We start from the raw sequence: 8099 nt of genomic DNA on the forward strand, positions 1-8099 counted from the left end.
CCCATCGGCAATTTTAACGGCAAATAACACTGTGCGGTAATCCAGAAGGGAATCCCCCCCGGACACGGATGGAAAAAAGAGAGGAAAGTAGTCGGATTGCGGTGGATCCTCAAGAGCAGCGGCCAGGAAGGCAGGCACAAAGCAAGATGGCGTCGGAAGAAGGCAGTTTAATATGGGGCCCTGACCAACAAGAGTTCCTGCGGCGTTGCGTAGATGAACTCAAAAAGGAGATGAAGAAGGAGCTGTTGGCCCCGATATTACAAGCGATTGAGGGGCTAAAGGAGGAGCAAAAGACCCAGGAACAGGAGCTTCGGGTCGTGAAGGCAAAGGCTGCTGAGAATGAGGATGACATACAGGGCCTGGTGGTGAAAACGGAGATCCACGAGGCACACCATAAACGATGTGTGGAAAGACTGGAGGTGCTGGAGAACAATGCGAGGAGGAAGAACTTAAGGATTCTTGGTCTTCCCGAAGGTGCAGAGGGGGTGGACGCGGGGCATATGTGAGCACGATGCTGCATTCGTTAATGGGATCGGAGGCCCCGACGGGTCCGCTGGAGGTGGAGGGAGCCTATCAAGTTATGGCGCGAAGACCGAGGGCTGGAGAAACTCCTCAAGCAATAGTTGTGAGATTTCTCCGATACAAGCACAGAGAGATGGTCCTCAGATGGGCCAAGAAAACTCGGAACAGTAGGTGGGAGAATGCGGTGATCCGCGTGTATCAAGATTGGAGTGCGGAGGTGGCGAGAAGGAGGGCAAGCTTTAATCGGGCCAAGGCGGTGTTGCATAAAAGGAAGGTCAAATTCGGAATGTTGCAGCCGGCGAGACTGTGGGTCACACACCTAGGGAAACACCACTATTTCGAAACGGCAGACGAAGCGTGGACATTCATTGTCGAGGAGAAGCTGGAGTGAGCGAGCCAGAAGAAAAAGAACGTTTGGGACAAAAGGGGGGGGGGGGTGAACTTGTGGGATGAAGGGGGGAAAAGGGGGAAGAGAAGACTTCCCAGATTGTTAAACCTGCGACCCTGTAACTTCTCTCTCTTCCCCATGTCGTGGGGGAGGGGGTGAGGGAGGATGAGGAGCTGTGGGCGCCGGCCATTGGGGGTGGGGCCAAAAGGGGAAGCGCGGGCTTTGTTCCCGCGCTATGGTAATCATGGCAGGAACAGGGAAGCAGGAAGGAGGGGGCCTCGCACAGTGTGAGCCGAGGTCACGGGGGGAAGCTGGGGGGGATACAGCTACGTGGGAACCGGGTGAGGAGCTGGATTAAAAAAGGAGATGGCTAGTCGTCAAGGGGGGGGTAAAGAGCCCCCCTACCCGGTTGATCACGTGGAATGTGAGAGGGCTGAACGGGCCGATTAAGAGGGCACGGGTACTCGCACACCTAAAGAAACTTAAGGCAGATGTGGTTATGCTTCAGGAGACGCATCTGAAGCTGACAGACCAGGTTAGACTTCGCAAAGGATGGGTGGGGCAGGTGTTTCATTCGGGGCTGGATGCAAAAAACAAGGGGGTGGCCATACTAGTGGGGAAGCGGGTAATGTTTGAGGCAAAGACTATAGTGGCAGATAGTGGAGGCAGATATGTGATGGTGAGTGGCAAACTGCAAGGGGAGGCGGTGGTATTGGTGAACGTGTATGCCCCGAACTGGGATGATGCCAATTTTATGAGGCGTATGTTAGGACGCATCCCGGACCTCGAGGCGGGAAAGTTGGTAATGGGTGGAGACTTTAATACGGTGCTGGACCCAGGGCTGGACAGATCGAGGTCCAGGACTGGAAGGAGGCCGGCTGCAGCTAGGGTGCTTAAGGATTTTATGGTGCAGATGGGAGGAGTAGATTTCCCTGGAGATTTAGTAGACCTAGGAGTAAGGAGTTTTCGTTTTTCTCCTATGTACATAAAGTATTTTCACGAATAGATTTTTTTGTTTTGGGAAGGGCACTGATCCCAAAGGTGACGGGGACGGAGTACACGGCTATAGCCATCTCGGATCATGCTCCACACTGGGTGGACCTGGAGATTGGGGAAGAAAAACAACAGCTTCCACCCTGGAGAATGGACATGGGATTATTGGCAGATGAGGGGGTGTGTTTAAGGGTGAGGGGGTGTATTGAAAGGTACTTGGAAATTAATGATAATGGGGAGGTACAGGTGGGAGTGGTCTGGGAGGCACTGAAGGCAGTGGTTAGAGGGGAGCTGATATCTATTAGGGCACATAAAGTAAAGCAGGAGGGTAGGGAAAGGGAGCGGTTGTTGAAAGAACTGCTGAGGGTGGACAGACAATACGCGGAGGCACCGGAGGAGGGACTATACAGGGAAAGGCAAAGGCTACATATAGAGTTTGACTTGTTGACTACGGGTAAGGCAGAGGCACAATGGAGGAAGGCACAGGGTGTACAGTACGAATATGGGGAGAAGGCGAGTAGGTTGTTGGCCCACCAACTGAGGAAAAGGGGAGCAGCGAGGGAGATAGGGGGGGTGAGAGATGAGGAGGGGGAGATGGAGCGGGGAGCGGAGAGAATGAATGGAGTGTTCAAGGCATTTTATGAAAGATTATATGAAGCGCAGCCCCCGGACGGGAAGGAGAGAATGATGTGCTTTCTGGATCAGCTGGAATTTCCTAAGGTGGAGGAACAGGAGAGAGTGGGGCTGGGAGCACAGATTGAGACGGAGGAAGTAGTGAAAGGGATTGGAAGCATGCAGGCGGGGAAGGCCCCGGGACCAGACAGATTCCCAGTTGAATTCTATAAGAAATATTTGGACTTGCTGGCCCCGCTACTGATGAGAACCTTTAATGAGGCGAGGGAAAGGGGGCAGCTGCCCCCGACTATGTCAGAGGCAACGATATCGCTCCTCCTAAAGAAGGAAAAAGACCCGCTGCAATGCGGATCATACAGGCCTATTTCCCTCCTGAATGTGGATGCTAAGATCCTGGCCAAGGTAATGGCAATGAGGATAGAGGATTGTGTCCCGGGGGTGGTCCATGAGGACCAAACTGGGTTTGTGAAGGGGAGACAGCTAAATACAAATATACGGAGGCTGCTAGGGGTAATGATGATGCCCCCACCAGAGGGGGAAGCGGAGATAGTGGTGGCGATGGATGCCGAGAAAGCATTTGATAGAGTGGAGTGGGATTATTTGTGGGAGGTGTTGAGGAGATTTGGCTTTGGGGACGGGTATATCAGGTGGGTACAGTTGCTGTATAGGGCCCCGATGGCGAGCGTGGTCACGAATGGACGGGGGTCTGACTATTTTCGGCTCCATAGAGGGACGAGGCAGGGATGTCCTCTGTCCCCGTTATTGTTTGCACTGGCGATTGAACCCCTGGCCATGGCACTGAGGGGTTCCAGGAAGTGGAGGGGAGTACTTAGGGGGGGGGAGAAGAACACCGGGTATCTCTATATGCGGACGATTTGTTGCTATATGTGGCGGACCCGGCGGAGGGGATGCCAGAGATAATGCGGATACTTGGGGAGTTTGGGGATTTTTCAGGGTATAAACTGAACATGGGGACAAGTGAGTTATTTGTGGTGCACCCGGGGAGCAGAGCAGAGATAGAGGATTTACCGTTGAGGAAGGTAACAAGGGACTTCCGGTACCTGGGGATCCAGATAGCCAAGAATTGGGGTACATTACATAGGCTTAATTTAACACGGTTGGTGGAACAGATGGAGGAGGATTTCAAGAGATGGGACATGGTGTCCTTGTCATTGGCAGGTAGGGTGCAGGCGGTTAAAATGGTGGTCCTCCTGAGATTCCTTTTTGTGTTCCAGTGCCTCCCGGTGGTGATCACGAAGGCTTTTTTCAAAAGAATTGAGAAGAGCATTATGAGTTTTGTGTGGGCTGGGAAGACCCCGAGAGTGAGGCGGGGATTCTTGCAGCGTAGTAGGGACAGGGGGGGGCTGGCACTACCGAGCCTAAGTGAGTACTACTGGGCCGCCAATGTTTCAATGGTGTGTAAGTGGATGGGAGAAGGGGAGGGAGCGGCGTGGAAGAGAATGGAGAGGGCGTCCTGCAAGGGGACTAGCCTGCAAGCAATGGTGACGGCGCCGTTGCCGTTCTCACCAAAGAAATACACCACAAGCCCGGTGGTGGTGGCTACATTGAGAATTTGGGGGCAGTGGAGACGGCATAGGGGAGGGACGGGAGCTTCGGTGCGGTCCCCGATAAGAAACAATCATAGGTTCGTTCCGGGGAGAATGGATGGGGGATTTGGAGCATGGCAAAGAGCTGGGGTAGTACAATTAAGAGATCTATTTGTAGATGGGACGTTTGCAAGTTTGGGAGCGCTGACGGAGAAATATGGGTTGCCCCAAGGGAATGCATTTCGGTATATGCAACTGAGGGCTTTTGTGAGGCAACAGGTGAGGGAATTCCCGCAGCTCCCGACGCAGGAAGTGCAGGATAGAGTGATCTCAGAGACATGGGTGGGGGACGGTAAGGTAGCGGACATATACAGGGAGATGAGGGACGAGGGGGAGATCATGGTAGATGAGCTGAAAGGGAAATGGGAAGAAGAGCTGGGGGAGGAAATTAAGGAGGGGCTGTGGGCTGATGCCCTACGTAGGGTAAACTCATCGTCCTCGTGTGCCAGGCTAAGCCTGATACAATTTAAGGTGCTACACAGGGCGCATATGACTGGAGCACGGCTTAGTAAATTTTTTGGGGTAGAGGATAGGTGTGCGAGATGCTCGAGAGGCCCAGCGAATCACACCCACATGTTCTGGTCATGCCCGGCACTACAGGGGTTCTGGGTGGGGATGGCAAAGGTGCTTTCGAAGGTGGTGGGGGTCTGGGTCGAACCAAGCTGGGGGTTGGCTATATTTGGGGTTGCAGAAGAGCCGGGAGTGCAGGAGGCGAGAGAGGCTGACGGGTTGGCCTTTGCGTCCCTTGTAGCCCGGCGCAGGATATTGTTAATGTGGAAGGAAGCCAAACCCCCGGGGGTGGAGACCTGGATAAACGATATGGCAGGGTTCATAAAGTTAGAACGGATTAAGTTCGTGTTAAGGGGTTCGGCTCAGGGGTTCACCAGGCGGTGACAACCGTTCGTCGATTACCTCCCAGAAAGATAGAGGGAATGGAAAAGAAGTAGATAACAGCAGCAATCGAGGGGGGAGGTGGGGGGGGGGAGGGGGGTGGGGGGAAGGAGGAATCGGACGGATGCTCAGGGATGTTATTGTACATGTATAGGTATTTGGTATATGTAATTGTATATTGGACTGTTGGACTGTAATTTTGGAGAGTATTTATTTTGGACAAGGCAGTTGCCATTTAGTTTTGTTTTTCTTTTGTTTTTGTTTATATATATTATTTATTTATTTGTTTAAAACTGGCCACGGTTATTTATATTGCTTTATTGTTGTGTAAAAGAAACACTACGTATTGTTATGTTTGGCCAAAAAACTCGAATAAAATATATTTTTTAAAAAATTAATCATAACCCCTGATCCCCTTATTAATCAAGAACCTATCTATCTCTGTCTAAAGACACTCAGTGATTTGTCCTCCACAGCCTTCTGTGGCAAAGAGTTCCACAAATTCATCACCCTCTGGCTGAGCAAATTCCTCCTCATCTCTATTTTAAAGGATTGTCTCTTTAGTCTGAGATTGTGTCATGGCGTAGGCTTCTGGCTTCTAACATTACAGTTATTGACGTGCAACTCTGTTCGCTGTCTAACCTCCAGCCTGCAATTTCATAGCTGAACTTCAGGTCTACTAACAGCCTGCATTACGTCATAGCATCCTACAGTGCAGAAGGAGGCTATTTGGGCCAAGCTGTTTGCACTGATCCTCCAAAAGAGCACCCTACTAGGTCCATGTCCCCACTCCACCCTGTGACCCTACCTAACCTTTGGGCATGAAGGGGTAAGAATTGAAGCCTATTTCTCTGGAAGATTCTTGCCATTGCCTGCTGAACAACCGTGGCCTGCACTTAACACTCCCTCCAGGGTCTCGGGAGTGGGGGGGCGGTAGAGTGGAAAGCCCACCCTTGCCCCAATTGAGGCCCAAATGTGGCTACTTAATTTTTTTTAAATTTAGAATATCCAATAAATTTTTTCCAATTAAGGGGCAATTTAGCGTGGCCAATCCACCTACCCTGCACATCTTTTGAGTTGTGGGGGCGAAACCCACGACAACACAGGAAGAACGTGCAAACTCCACACGGACAGTGACCCAGAGCCGGGATCGAACCTGGGACCTGTAAAGTAAAAATGGGAAAGTATGTCATTTGAAACATGGAAGTCTGCAAAACCTGACCTGAGGATACATGAGAAAATGTAAGGAAAAATCCCACAAAGGGTTAACAGCAGCTGCAAAAGAAGGTTTTGAAATGCAGATAGCCTTTATCAAAGATGTTAAGAAAATAGCTTGTGACTATTCAAGCTGCATGTCTTTGAAATCACAGCAGATTGAACTTTTCGTTATATGAAAAAAAACAATATTTTGCACCTTATTTGAAGTTAATTATTTTAGTAAGCAGCTAAAAAAGAATAGCCAGGATCTTCAGTTGAATTGGGTGACAAATGTTTAGGTGTGAAATTCTGCTGACACCAGGTAAATATGGGAAGCTGGAGACAACCTGTCCACGAGAACACACGTTAACCCCAAATCGGAGTCAGAGTTTTGACAAGCTAAGGGCACTATTTGATAATAAAGCAACTTTAGAAGTGACAGGAACCAGAACCCCTCTAGGATCAAAGCACTTTTGCACATCACAAAGGAAAAAAATGTAATCAGAGTTCAATGAGCTAAAGTCATGCTCAACATGAATACATAGTCGTGTTAGACCCTGTGGTTAATGCACCTCGCAGAGTCCCAGCACCCCTTAAGGACGGCCTTAAGCAGCAGCTGCAGGACCTCCAGGACCAAGGAGTGCTTTCCAGAGTGATGGAACCAACCGACTGGGTCAGTTCCATGGTGTGTGTCAAGAAGCCTTCCGGCGAGCTCCAGATCTGTATCGACCCGAAGGATTTAAATCGTAACATCATGTGGGAGCATTACCCTATCCCCAAGCGTGAGGAGATCACGTGCGAGATGGCTCGAGCCAACATATTTACCAAGCTGGATGCATCAAAGGGCTTCTGGCAGATTCAATTGGACAATTCCAGCAGAAAGCGGTGTACTTTCAACACCCCATTTGGCAGGTACTGCTACAATAGAATGCCATTTGGAATCATATCAGCATCTGAAGTGTTCCACCGCATCATGGAGCAGATGATGGAGGGCATTGAGGGTGTGCGCATCTATGTGGACGACATCATCATCTGGTCCACCACCCCGCAGGACCATATCAGTCGCCTCCAACGTGTTTTAAGCGAATACCGGACCAAGGCCTGTGCCTCAATAGAGTCAAATGTTCTTTCAGCCAGACCGAACTCAAGTTTTTAGGAGACCACATCTCCCGGTTGGGTGTGCGGCCGGATGCGGACAAGGTGGCAGCCACCAAGGCCATGCGGAAGCCGGCGGACAAGAAGGCAGTGCTCCGGTTCTTAGGAATGGTCAACTTCCTAGGAAAGTTCATCCCTAACCTCGCTTCCCACACCACGGCTCTCCTCAACCTAGTTAGGAAGACGACGGACTTCCAGTGGTTTCCCGCCCACCAGCGTGAATGGGAGAAGCTCAAGGTCAAGCTGACCACCGCCCCGGTATTGGCATTTTTCGATCCTGCAAGGGAGACGAAAATATCAACGGACGCTAGCCAATCGGGCATAGGGGTGGTGCTCCAGCATGAGATGACGCCTCATCATGGGCCCCTGTTGCCTATGTGTCACAGGCCATGACCCCCACAGAGCAGCGCTATGCGCAAATCGACAAGGAGTGCCTAGGCCTGTTGACCGGTGTCGACAAGTTCCATGGCTACGTGTATGGCCTTCCCCAGTTCACTGTGGAGACCGACCATCACCCGCTGGTCGGCATCATCCAAAAAGACCTCAATGACATGACCCTCGCCTCCAACGCATTCTGCTCAAGCTCCGGAGATACGATTTCCAGCTCGTGTACACACCGGGTAAGGACCTGATCATAGCTGACGCTCTGTCCGGGGCAGTCACCACTCCGTCCGACCCAGAGGGGTTCGTTTGCCAAGTCGATGCCCATGTGG

Source organism: Scyliorhinus torazame, chromosome 18 (assembly GCF_047496885.1).
Source record: "Scyliorhinus torazame isolate Kashiwa2021f chromosome 18, sScyTor2.1, whole genome shotgun sequence".
Lineage (NCBI taxonomy): Eukaryota > Metazoa > Chordata > Chondrichthyes > Carcharhiniformes > Scyliorhinidae > Scyliorhinus > Scyliorhinus torazame.